This window comes from Bombus vancouverensis, chromosome 2, assembly GCF_051014615.1.
Source record: "Bombus vancouverensis nearcticus chromosome 2, iyBomVanc1_principal, whole genome shotgun sequence".
In the NCBI taxonomy this organism is placed as follows: domain Eukaryota; kingdom Metazoa; phylum Arthropoda; class Insecta; order Hymenoptera; family Apidae; genus Bombus; species Bombus vancouverensis.
In genome coordinates this window covers 11610164-11623556 of record NC_134912.1, presented here as the reverse complement: position 1 = coordinate 11623556, position 13393 = coordinate 11610164, and the positions used below count along the sequence as shown (strand labels likewise).

The window sequence follows — 13393 nt, the reverse complement described above, 5'->3', positions numbered from 1 at the left end:
AAATCGGACAAATTGTGAATGTAAACAACTAAATAAAAAAAAAAAACAGTTACGTCGCGTGAAATGGTCCGTGCGACGTCCTTCAGTGTCTGACCGTCAAGGCCCAAGCCCCATTCGACAGACCGTCAATAAACCTAAGGCCCCAGCATAAACCGAATCTTATTAGCTTGCAGGAACCTTTAATCCTGCAAGTATTTTCGGTTTATAACTGTTATTTAAAACAGTCCTTAGGTTTATTGCACGTCCTTACAAATTACGGAGAAAGCAGATGGGTGTCTAACGGAAAAGCCGGTTTTCCCATGCACAAGTTCACCCCCGAGCCACGTCGGTAGGAGGCTTCCTCCTCCAATCTTCACTTATCAATAATGGCTATAACCAATGGGCATCGCGGATCGTTGCCCTCACTGTCGAAAAGTGTGAACAACGAGTCCACGTCCTTAGTTCAAAAAACACACCCACTCCGAGCTTTCCTCCGTAATCACATAAGAACGAACTTATTCTTCATCGTTAGAATAGTCAACATGTCATTACCGGGTCACTATCCTTAAATCAATCACTTACTTAACTTATACATACGCCTCAGTGTAACTCTATAAGTGTTGGAAATATAAAGTTTATAACCCTGTTAATCGCAGCGTTATACTACCCTAACCACCCCTATTATCTCAACGGAAATCAGGGGATCGATCTTGTCGCGGCGTCGATTATTATAATCGCAACGGGAATTTACACATACCGTTATGAATTCTGAAATTCTACATTTTTCCAACATACTGCGTTACCAAATTTATTGCCACTAATTTGCCTCCTAACTCTACTATAATACTCGCTTACGAAATATACCCTAATTCTATCGAAGTATCCCAATCGCTTTTTAATCCTTTTACCACGAAAAAACGGCTACAAAGGGTTCCACAAAGGCGAATTTTATTGCATTTCGACTGTTCCCGGACGGTAGTGATCGCGTACGAGCTCGGTATGATTTGGCACTAAAGGTATGATCCACGGTCGAACGTAGATCAGATCGACCGGTGCTTTTCATCCAGAGCTACAGAGGCGAACAACGGATCGCCACAGGCGGGCTGGAATTTGGTTTCTAGCAAAAAAGCGGTGGACAAGTGGCGACTATTGTCCTGTCGTCGCTCGTTGCCCGGTCAATGATACAAAATGGCTACCGTTCTTCAATATCTCATCCACCGGCTGGCGAAGGGAAAAAGGACAGAGAGGGAAGTAGAAGGCACGAGCGTAGTCCCTTGTATGGCTTCGATGACTCTTGACCCCGACAATCGAGTCGTGGTAATCTAGTCCGACTTTAAGCCTCCCTTAATTTTTTGTTTTGTACGATCCAATGGACATCGTGTGCTTAATTGTAATCCTCGAACGAAACTATCGCTTTGGGAAATTATTTAATTATTTAAATTATTTAATACTTCTATAACTCGAAGAATAAGTCTCGACCAACATTTTTGCATATTGATTTTGGCATTTGTTTCCATGTTTAACAGTAATCTTCCTGCCTCCACGTGTTTCTTAACAACTTATATTTGAGGTTTAAATGTTTACCAACTGGACTCGACATTTTATTTCGTTCGATTCTTCTTTTCGATAATCCAAAGATACTGCATGCGCAGAAAGGACGTATGGAAATAAAATGAAAATTACAAATCGACACAGTACAACCTAATCTCAAACATGAAAGCAACGTGTATGCACCGATAAATAATTCTTGTTCTATGGTACGTGTATCTGCGTCCATTATACGCTGTATCTTACATTATTCCAAGTTACGAAGATGAACGAATTGAAATTAGAATCAGATTATCAAACGGCCATCATATCGTACGAATTAAATTCGTTCTTTGCGAATTTCTAACGCGAAGCATCGCATAATGAGAACACACAGCGTTCCTCTTTGGCCTCGGGCCACTTATTGGCTGTCTCCACCAATCCTTTGTTCGTACGCACCATATGGAAATTGCCCCGATCCGGTACCTCGTCAGTACTTTATTACAGCGAACGACTTATGACCGACGTACCTAAGTGTCACAAGGTCTTGGGCGCGTGCACCGGCCACGCATAATCGAGCCAAGCCTCAATCGTCTTCTATATATATTAAATTTTCAATTCTACGAGCTACTAAATATATCTTATACGATGAAATATCGGAACACGCCTTCTTCAACGCCTTCGTATCACTCTTTTCTTCTTCTCTTTTCTTCTCTTGCTTTTATACGCAATCCACGCACATGATCAATTATTACAGAAGTACAAAAAGGTTTCCATTTTAATTTTTCTAGTAAATCTTGCATCTCGCTCTAAAATGATTGGATATATCAACATGCAATCAGTTTCAATATTGGATCGTTCGCGATTGTTGAAAGTGGAATCACCTATGAGAGATAAGATGCGTTTCCTTGGTCCCGTCGGTATCTTAAAAACTATAATCATTGTATGGAACAAACAAAAGAACATAGTCTTCCATACTGATACACAATTATCTCTTATGATTGCTATATAATGAACAGGCGATTTTTAGAAGTTGTGATAACATAGTAATTTACGATGAACACGCTGACTATATCGACTTATTCGCAATTATTATTATTACATCTTGTTCTTGAAAAGAATGTTTGTTAGATATTCCTTAGGCTTCCGAAGTAGAACATTTCACTTCGATTCCAAAATTTCGAGTTAGTTTTAAATTAAATAAGTACGGCTTCTTAGCGTAATTTCATTCTAGGAAAATCAACGCTTAAAACCCGTGACATTAGAAACAGCAAAAGCTCTTTCAAAATCCTTCTAAACACACGCAGCGAATACCGCGTATTTTAGTAATTCAGTCTGCAGAGGGTAAAATATTTGAATATCAAAAGGTGGTCGATTATTCTAGAGAATTTCTGCATGGTCACGCGTCCATTTCACCGAGACAGCGACGCGCCCTTTTGCGCGGACCATGCCGCGAATAATCTTCATTACGGTAATTAGAGACTCGACGGTTGCGGACCTCCTGTTTCGACGCCACTCGTTCTACTGCTGGTAACTACCATTATGTCAGGTGCTGTGAAAAGTAAATAATTCTCTCCCGTGGAGTCTGTCTGACTGAGCGTAGTTGCTTTGCTCTTTTATGTTGTATCAGGCAATTTTTGTCATTAAAACCCTTAGCATGTCTGAAGAAAAAGTTAAAAGATTTGTAGAAGATTGGTAGAGGATCGGTAGTTAGACTAACGAGAACTTGCTGTTTCAACCCGTAAAATATATTTAAATTAAATAATTAAATATAAATAAAAATAATGTCGTTGAGACGCTCGTACAAACGTATTCGCTAAGACAGTGTATAATCGCTGATTAGATCGCTGATAGATATAGGTCGGGGGAGAGCCGGAAAATTCAAATTAGACTTTGTTCGACGGGTGCACGTAGCGGCGACATAGTCTTGCCCAGAGTTTATTTATCATTACATTACGTGTATCCTAACGATCTTGATGCTCCGAGACAAAACAACAAGATGATTTGAACTGTCCTCTGACTCATGTGCCGCTACAGATTCAAGGTTCAAGCTTATCCGGAGGATTACTTTTGTATTCATTCCTAGAATCTAGAAAGAAATTTCTTACTAAATATTATAACCAGCCCTATTTTGAATATTTTATATATTCTTGCACATTATGTAGAATCTGTGCGTTTCTGCATCCTTTTCCCCACAAATTTAGAAACATCCGCAGTACTCATAAATCTGACCTAACTGCTTTCCATTCCCCCATCGCCAACCAATCTCCTTGCAACAATTATTAATCCAAATTTCTCTTTTCAACCTCCGTAATCCTTAATTCCTATCGCATAACGGCAAGAAAAAGCCAGTAGTACAAGGGTAAATTGCAGGAGACCATCACGTAATCCGCATCGTCTCACGAAAACGAGCAACCGTGTAAGATGGGAGGGGGCGGAAACACCGTAGGCTTTTAGTTATGAGGCTGTAGGAGAAAGCTCGTACCCTGGTCGGGTCGCGCATAATTAGCCTAAATCACGACGGGATGTCCCGGTGGGAGCTGCTGGCCGCGACATCTGCATAGCACGTGTCTTGTTATCCGCTGCTTACAGAGAAGGAGTTTTGGTGAAACTGCTGGAGCTTCCGCGGACAAGGACGAGCTCTGAACCGACCATTCAGACGGGAATACTAATATGGAGAATGGGTCTGGGACAAGAGACGCCTTCTACGGGCCATAGGACACTTTAACGCTGCTTTTGGCCTAATCGAGATTCAGACACGGTTGATGGTCGTTTCGTTCCTCTGGTTATTGTTGTTTGTGTGAGAATAAAGGCTTAAACGCGTTCACAGCGAGTCGTGAACGCCAGTCAAACTGCGTGGATTAGTTCCTTTGCGGGGTTGCACCGTCAACATTTAACCAAAATGAGGCAAATCTTGTGATTCGCGTGTCCTGGATATTGTATATCACGTCAATCTTAACTGGTTTCAGCGAATAGTAAATTGGTATCGTGATTCTTGGCGAACGAATTTTCTTATACGAAAAGGAGAATCCTGTGCATTTTTGCATTATTAAATTAATTGTCGAATTTTTATTCTAATATCTATTATGGTAAATCCATATCTTTCGTGGTAAAATGTGTATGGTAATTGATTTCTATATGTGATCTCTCTATGTACTTATAGCTCACATTTTTTAGAGAAAATTTTCAAAATGTTTCATTTTAAGCATTTCAAAATTCCTTCGGATCTTCTAGCATTATATGTACCATTACGCACCACATTTTATTTCATCCATAGTTTATTGTGCATAACATTTTTCGAAAACTTCTTGTTCTATTATAAGAACAAGAATAAAAGAATTCAAAGCTTTTTGTCATAGAGAATAAACCATTACTGCCAGCAACACATTAACGTTCTCAGTTTTGACATAAAAATAGCCTTCTTTTTTCACGAACGTGTCATAAAGTTTCCAATGGAAATCCTCGCGTGTGGGATTCTGTACCATCGGATGAAATACAGTGTTCGATGCACTCACCAGTGGAAGTAAATCGAGAGAGATCGAAAGAGAGTTTAATGGTGTTGAAACAGGTTGATGAATGTAGCGTGAAATTGATGAGATGAAGTAGTGATGAGGAAGGTTTGATTTAGAATGCTTGATTGGTGGGGATATTTAGTTGCTGACAAAATAATTAGTTTGAATAATTGGGGGAGAGAGATAATTGAAAGATTGATCTGAATTAGGTCTATAGAAAGGAAGCGTTTATTTTCTTAACTCTCTGTGGTACGTTTAATGAAACAAAAAGAAAAACAGTTTGCTAAAAAAATAAAAGAAACCTACAAAAAGCCAAAATTTCATAGAAAAATTCTTTAAATGAATGTAAATTTAATTTATCATTTTCTCCGCTTATCTTGTTTTTTAAAAAAAGTGCATTTGTACTACTTCCTCATTAACAATAAATTCTACAAATAATAAATCATACTACTTTTCTGCAAGTACCGTAACAATAAAAATTAACTTCCAACCTAATATATCCCTATAAAAAACACTCAAAACTGAAAAAGAAGGAAAATCAACACATTCTTCGTTCCAACCCTACAATCAGAATCCTATCAACCCTTTTTCCCTTCCATTCTCTCCAATTTTTCTCAACCTTCTCTAAAAATTCCTCGCGTGCTCCCATTTTCTCCATCATAATATTCCTCGATCGAGCATTATCCTTTTCTTTTTTTTCACGTACGTGGGTGAAACGCGGACAGTATACGGGAGCGAGAATATTCACGCGCGAACGAGCATGTAGAGAGCACGAACAAAAAGAGGGAACACTTTCCGAGATTTTCGCGGATCGAGTATATTTCCAGGGTATTTCCAATCGCGAACGCTGTGCAATCGAGCATCGTTAATGACGAACGGCAGCCATTAACGATCGACGCGTATTCCTCGAACGATTCAGCACTTCGTACATACCTTCACGTGAACACAGAGGCTTATCGATCGATGACTCGTGTCCGGGCGCAGCCATAAGCGCGGTTGCACGCGTTGCACCCGTGATACGCGTGTGTTTCGCATAATCGCCATCTTTGCTATTATGTGGCTTGTGTGCAGGAGGGTCAATTGGCGAACACGAGGCAGACAGGTTGACAAACTTGTTACGGATGATATTTGGCCGCAGGTATTGCAGGTATTCGAAATTAGAGGCTGCCTTGACTATTAGTTATTAATTACACGAACGGTTAGCGCCGTCTCGTGTAATTAATAATATCCATTCGAGCCGGTGATTGCGACTGACTAAGCGCCGCGTTATCGATCTCAGGAATATTCTACACCTGTGCTGGTGTCTCGTCTCGTGTTGTAACCAGAAGCAAAATAGATGAATTTTAGATGAGTTGCTTAGTAACTTATATAACGTTGTGTTTTCTTTTCTCTCTTTTATTACGGTAATTTTGATCAGTCAAGCGATCTTAAATTATTAGAAATCGTCGGTGTAAATTAAATTTCAATTTAGCGGGAACGATTACCGATCGCACAACTTGAAGATGATTCGATATTTATCTGTTTCTACTCGGTTAATCTGATGTCGACTGTAAGTAATCGTGTTAAGTTAAATACTGTAAAATCATAGATGACGAGCAATTGAGACAATAAATGCATCGCTCTATTCATTCAGTACGTTAGTCATCTCGAACAGTAAAAATATCAGACCTTCGTTCTTTCAGCTTTATAATAGTTTGGAACGAAACGCGTGCATAAGCTTTTACGACGTAAATAGGAATTTTCTACGAGAATTATTTCCAAGCATACAACATAGAAAAGTAAAACCCAATTGCATCAACAAGAAACGCATTAATCAATTCAAATATAATTCCCTTAATCTCAATTATTCGAAACGATCCTATAAGATTGCACATCTCAAGTTCTCCAAAGTCTACCAAACACCTGATAGGCATTAGTCGACGCTAGATAAGATCGTTGAGATAATCGATCGCTATTATTAATCGATGTCACGCTGGAATGCAAATTATAAGCGGAAGTAACACCGGTCGAAGCAGCTTTATCACGACTGGAAACGTCAAGTTACACGCTTGAATGCGCTTATAAGTCCATCGTCGTCATAGCATGTTGCACAGCAACCTGACTCACGAGCAGAGATCTCGCGAGAATCGCGTCGCGACTAATATCACGATGCAGTAATCGCTAATCATAGCGCTCGTGATTTGCATGACGATCTACGAATATATTCTTGCTGAAGGATATACCGGGGGACGACAAATTAGTAGGTCTTTCAGCTTCTGATTTTCGATCGTAGTTGGGTTGTAACGGCGAGGAGAGGATGGAGATGTCGGTATGAAGTTGAAATGTAGATGTTGGTTTTGTAAAATCTACAGTGATGAAGTTGATGGTACGGGAAGTGAAATTGAACGTGGAATTTCAGAAGTTGTTGAAAGTAGCTTCTACCATTCTAAGTCGTTCTATAAATAAGTCTTTCTGCTAGATGCTTTGTTAAATAGTTTGACTATATGTGAATATATTTACGGTTGTGTGTCTATGAGATTGAATTTTAAAAAATGAACTTTTAGAAATAAATAAAATTTCTCCCTGAGAAGAAGTACGATAGAGATAAAATGTAATCTCTGATACTTCTTTAAACTGAAATTCTTTTAATTTTCTTTTAAGCTTCAAATTATCTTGGCGTAATTTTGACGGTCTTTTAACATAACATTTAATATAAAATCTGAACAAATCTTAGATCGAATATCTTTCGATTGTTTTATTTTAAATAACCAGATATTTTCATACATGCAACAAATCTATCCATTTTCTGTTATCTTCGTTCAAAATGATACTCTAACATAAAACCTCGATATAACTCAACTTAACGAAGCTTTATGTCATCTATTAGTATGAAATCATAACATTCAGCAATTTCCCCTTCCAAACAAAATGTATAATAAGGAAGTTGATTTACAATCGATGAGATTTCCAAACAACCAAACAGTAAGACGATCTACAGGAAAACATGACGTTGTCGATCGTCACCGGAAACCAAACATCCCGCCGCGAGGAAACAGTCGGCGAACGTACAAAGCAGTTAGTTCATAGGAATCCGAGGCTGCTTAATGATCCACAAATAAGTATCGCTGCCTAATGATCCACAAAACCATAATGGAGTTATGTAGAGGGAGCGCAACATCGCGCTGCGGGAGAACGACTATCGAGATATTGAAATAAGTTGAAAACGAACAAAATCGTACGCACTTGTGCGTATCGGAACTCTGCTATTCTCGTCGCCACCAGTGACACGAACATGATTTTCTATTCTTTCATTTTTCATTTCTTTCTATTTCTTCGTATGTTTCTCTACATCGAATTTTTTGCTAAGTTTGTTATTAATTAGAAGTCAATTTTACACATATCAATAATAATTCCACTTATCTTCTATTATTATTTCGCCTAAGTTCTAGCATTAGATGACTGGTAGGATCGAGATAAGTTCTAAGTAGATTCTCAACGAAACCACCACAGAGTCACAAACACTTTTCTCCGAGTGAAAAATGCGGAGAGATGTACATTGATATTCCATAATACATTGCATATCGTACAAAGAAATATTTTATTTGCTGAAACATTTTTGCACGCAGACGTCGCTCCGAGTCAGGTCGACCTTTAAATGGACATTTTCTGACGGAGGATCCAGTCTGTTTGCAACGAGAAATCCGGATTGTACTCGAGAGAAGTAATCCTCTGCTTACATCACTGGACGCACGTGTTGCGTTGCTCAAGGTAGAGGAAGAAAAGAAGATTCTGTACATAGGTGAATTGCACGAGTCTCTTCAGACGGTGACCTCCGTTTTCGTTTCCACGCTGTGCGATGCTGACCTCCACGATATACACATTCAGCATGGTAATTCGACTATCGTACAGCAAACAGTGGAGGATTCCGTTGGTGGATATAGTAATGAAGAGCGAAATTGAGAATTTTACAAATTGAAGATCTGTACCTGGAGAATTTGAGAGATGCAATTCAAGGATAGGTCATCGTGAGGCAAAAATAGATGTTGAATTTAAATGGAAATGTGGATACTGCTTCAAAGATATGTAGTAGCGCAGATTGTGGGCGTAAATGATGAATGTTTCAGAATGTAAATTGCTGCTATCGTAGAATATTTGAGATTGGCCGCATATTTGAAATATAGGCGGAAATTTTGACGACCTTTTCGTTCTCAGTGTGGGAAGGAAATATCAGAGTTCAGTTAGGTTACTATGTGTAGGTGTGACGTTCTCTTGTTACAAATCGCTGAGCAAATTTCGATCCTGCCGAAAGTTTATTAAAGGCTAAAGGATATTTACGTCATTTTAAATAACGCTCGCGAAAATGTCACTGCACGCACAAGAAGAAAATCAATTATCCCACGTAATAAAACCTGAAATTGTAATCACGTAATCAACCGGTTTCAGATTGTTACATGTCCCATGGAATTCCGGAATTGAAGAAAAATAATCAACTACCACATTTCTTAGCTTGTGGAACTTCTAAAAAGAAGACTAGTGAGATAAACGGAACTTTTATTGATATCCGTACAATTACTTTCCAATTAATAGCAAACTTAGCAGAATATTCAGTGTTGCATCTAACAACGAAGATTAGGCAACCCGAAAGTTATAAAAATTATGAAACTTTGCCTACAAATAAAATATCTCATAAGTAATACAACCCGATCTTTCGTGCTATAATTCGATTTTAAGGGATGAAGTTATCGTCTAAAAAAATGCAGTATTTTTTTCGTGAAATATCTCAAGAACGAAGGAAAAAAATTTTCTATTTATATTAAAAACGAATGTAATTCCTTATGTTTAATATTAATCATGGGAATATTTCTAGTTCACTGTCAAACAACATCGATTCGTGGACCAAATGCTGAGATATTACAATACACAGATCGATGGAGAGGGTTCTCGTGAAATTACCGAGGGTCGAACGCTGGCTTCGCGATTCGCTTTTTATCGGATCGCGACATCTCACGAACGTAGGTGAAATAATTAATCCGAGGGATTAAGGCGGAACGGAATACTCGAGCAAATTGAAACGGGAGCAAAGCGTGCATTTGCAATTTGCGGTTCGATTCGCGAAAACCTGTTCACCGCCACGGTTTTCCACCAGCAACGGATTAAAGTGGAATCGATTTAATTGATTAGGCGTCATTTGAGTTTGTTAGGTTTCTATTAAGCGACACAGAACGTGTACACGATCACATGGTTTGCAGCATATAATAACTAATATAAAATAACTAGGTACGTTTCTCAAAGACGGACTTCCTTCTTCATTTGAAGTAACGTTTAAATAAACTCAAACTTCAGCTAGATTTACCTCCAGTAAAGGGTCACCATCAATACGCAGACTAATTTACACGTGTAGTATACGTAAAAGATATATGTACGAATAAGAAAAGAAAATCTAAAATCATTGACTTTGTTTAAAAGATCTTATAAACCGTATCGTTATCCTTAAAAGTAACGAAACAGCAGTGGTCAAAATGGCCGTTGGCTAACGAACAGGAAGCTGTGAACACTGCAGCGGAATAATCCGGTCGAAAAGTTAACACCGTGGAACAATGGCGTACTTGGTGCTTGCGCTGCTGCATCATGTAATCCCTCTCACAGAGAAAGAAACGAGAAACTGCGACGAGAGAATCCTTGATACTTGCTACGGCCGAGAGAATTGTAGCTGGACTACGCAAGATGAATTATACAACCTTCCCTTTTCTAATGCGCTTCCGTTGATCCTTTTAACTGTACAAATATGAGCATCGCGTGATTATCTTCGCGGGAACGATCTTCGAAATGAAGACCTTCACCGTGGACGTTGAAATCAGAAATCTTTGGAGTTCTCGAAGGGATTTAATTTTCAGATTTTTCCTGATTGTGTGGAAATAATTGCTCCTATCAGCATTTTGTGTTCTCTTCATTTGCGAAGTCAAATGTTTGCTTTGAGATTGAGGTTGAGAAAGCGGTTTGATAAGCATTCAAGATAAAAACTAACTAACTAATATGTAGGTATATTAAAGATAATCTGGAGGTGTTGATCTAAAAAGCCAGAGATAGCATTCTCGATAAGAAAATTTACGTACTTAAATATCATTACTGCGATGGTAATAAACGTAAAATAATGAGGGCATTTTTTCTTGAATAATTATAATATATATGTTCTAACCCTTTGAACAAATATAGAAGATTGTTACGGAGAGATAATTAGCGGAGAAGTACCAAAATAGATATTTTTTGACATTAACTGCTTGAATAAACTTTCGATACTTTGACCTATAGATGGCCTATAAATAGCAGTACTCCAACTTATTAGCTTTTTTTAACAAGTTGCTTAAAATCTGTCACAGTTTCGAGACATTTATGATAGTGAGTATATTCAGTAAATAGAAAATAATTTCGATTGATATCTTAGAATTAATATCTATTAGAATAACAAATAGTTCTAATTTCATGAATTGCTATCTACGCGAACCAAGGGCGGAAACTAAACAATCCTGGTGCTACCTCGAAAGCAAAAAGGTATCGTCGGTGTCCAACCACGAAACTACGAGAACCGTGCCCTACTGGCAAATAATCCAATTTGAAAAGTTAACCGAACAGCACAGCGATACAGTCGAGGATACGTGATAATTCCTTTTCCCATAGGAAATAAGGGAAGAAAGGGAAACGAGAAAATCGCTACATACTTCATCCGATCTGGTAATATCAGAAATAGTACATATACACCAACAGATATATTCTTCCCTTTTCTATCTTTTATTTTCGACACACTCGTATCAAGTAAATCATGTCTCAAACAAATACAATGTTTGCACGAAAATTAATGTTACAAAGTATATATTTTGTATTAATACAAAAATATGAATTTTCTGTGCTTTATTAAAATATCACGGGCGTGGTATGTGTCTTTTGTATCATATTTCGTGTTGACGTATTAATTGAAGTAGAAAATACATTTTTTGAAAGAGTTGTATGACTATGATGGTAAGATGAATTATGATTTCATGAAGTAGAATAGCGTGCATTTTAGGTCACGTAGTGTTAAGACTGAAACGTTTTAAGACTGAAATATAGATCGTTGGAGTTATTCACCTAGTTTCGAAGTTCCATCGAGCTATATACCCTTTGGCGTACACTTTCCAGGATGTGTAAAATATGAAAATTATGCAAATGGATGGTAGATACTTGCATTTAAATAAATTATTCGGAAAATTTAAAAATTCACAGGATTTTCTTTTTAACACAAAAACGATAGCTCTAAAATTCTTCGAAAGACTAATCGAGTTAAAAAAAAATAAAATGGTAGATATCACTGAATAATATTATTTAAATTAAACAAAAAAATGTCAATATTAACATTAAATATGATAGGAAAAATTTCATCGAATTCTAATGAAAATCAGGAAAAAAAGAAACTCTGTTGAACAAGCTGTGCAGCCAGCGATCAAAGACGAGTGCGCACTATATTGTCGAGAATAATCGCGGGAATAAAACGAGGGAAAAGAAACTGGACGGAGGAACGCAAACGCGAAGAACTGTAGCTCGTCCAAGAACCATGGAATCGTTATTTCTCGCGCCTAACCGGTCATCCACATTCTACTTGGAGCATTCACACGTGCATCTCGACAGCTTCAACTCGCTATGGAGAAGTTCATAAGCGTATCTCTTTCGTTACCAGTCAGACACATACTTTTCATACAAATTTTCCTTCAAAGCGTTCTTATCATTTTTTCACATTATAAATCGTAATCAATATAGATATAATTTATATTATTCATAACATCTTTCTTCATCAATCAAATTATGAATTTTATTTTCAAAATTTCATGTGTTAAAATTTCATGCTTGTATAACCATTATCTTCAAAAATTTCTTCCATTTCCTATCTTACTGTACCCACTTCCTTTTCATTATCTTCATTGTTGCACGTTTCCCTTTCGTTAATTTCTATGCACGAAACTTTCGTCCTTTTAAATTGAATTTATAATTTTTGCCTCACGCGAGGCGATCTTTTTACTATTCACGCTAACGTGTAACTTTCTTCCTCGAAAAATTTCACCGTCTAAATTTAACCATTTAAACGAGAACAAATTTACTAAGAAGTATTAATAATTCAACAATATATACCAATCCAATATTACTTCATTTATATATGTAAATTATTCTTCTACCCTTCTGTATTCACGCAAAATATTTAAGTTTATCAATCCTACATAAATTCACTTACTATAAAAACAGCAAATATTTCGCTTTACTAAATATTTTATAAATATTACACACGTATTAATCTTCTCCTTGTTAACATTTTAATATATTCATCATCCCTTCCAAACTCTGTCTTATGCATTAAAAGCACATCGTTTCTG

The 13393-nt window shown here is 37.4% G+C and overlaps 1 protein-coding gene across 5 annotated transcripts in view; it reads right to left on the bottom strand.

The window, feature by feature from the left end:
• The window catches only part of mam (neurogenic protein mastermind), a 249779-nt gene that overhangs the window by 20958 nt on the left and 215428 nt on the right, over positions 1 to 13393 (bottom strand). The gene's annotated exons all lie outside the window — the stretch shown is intronic.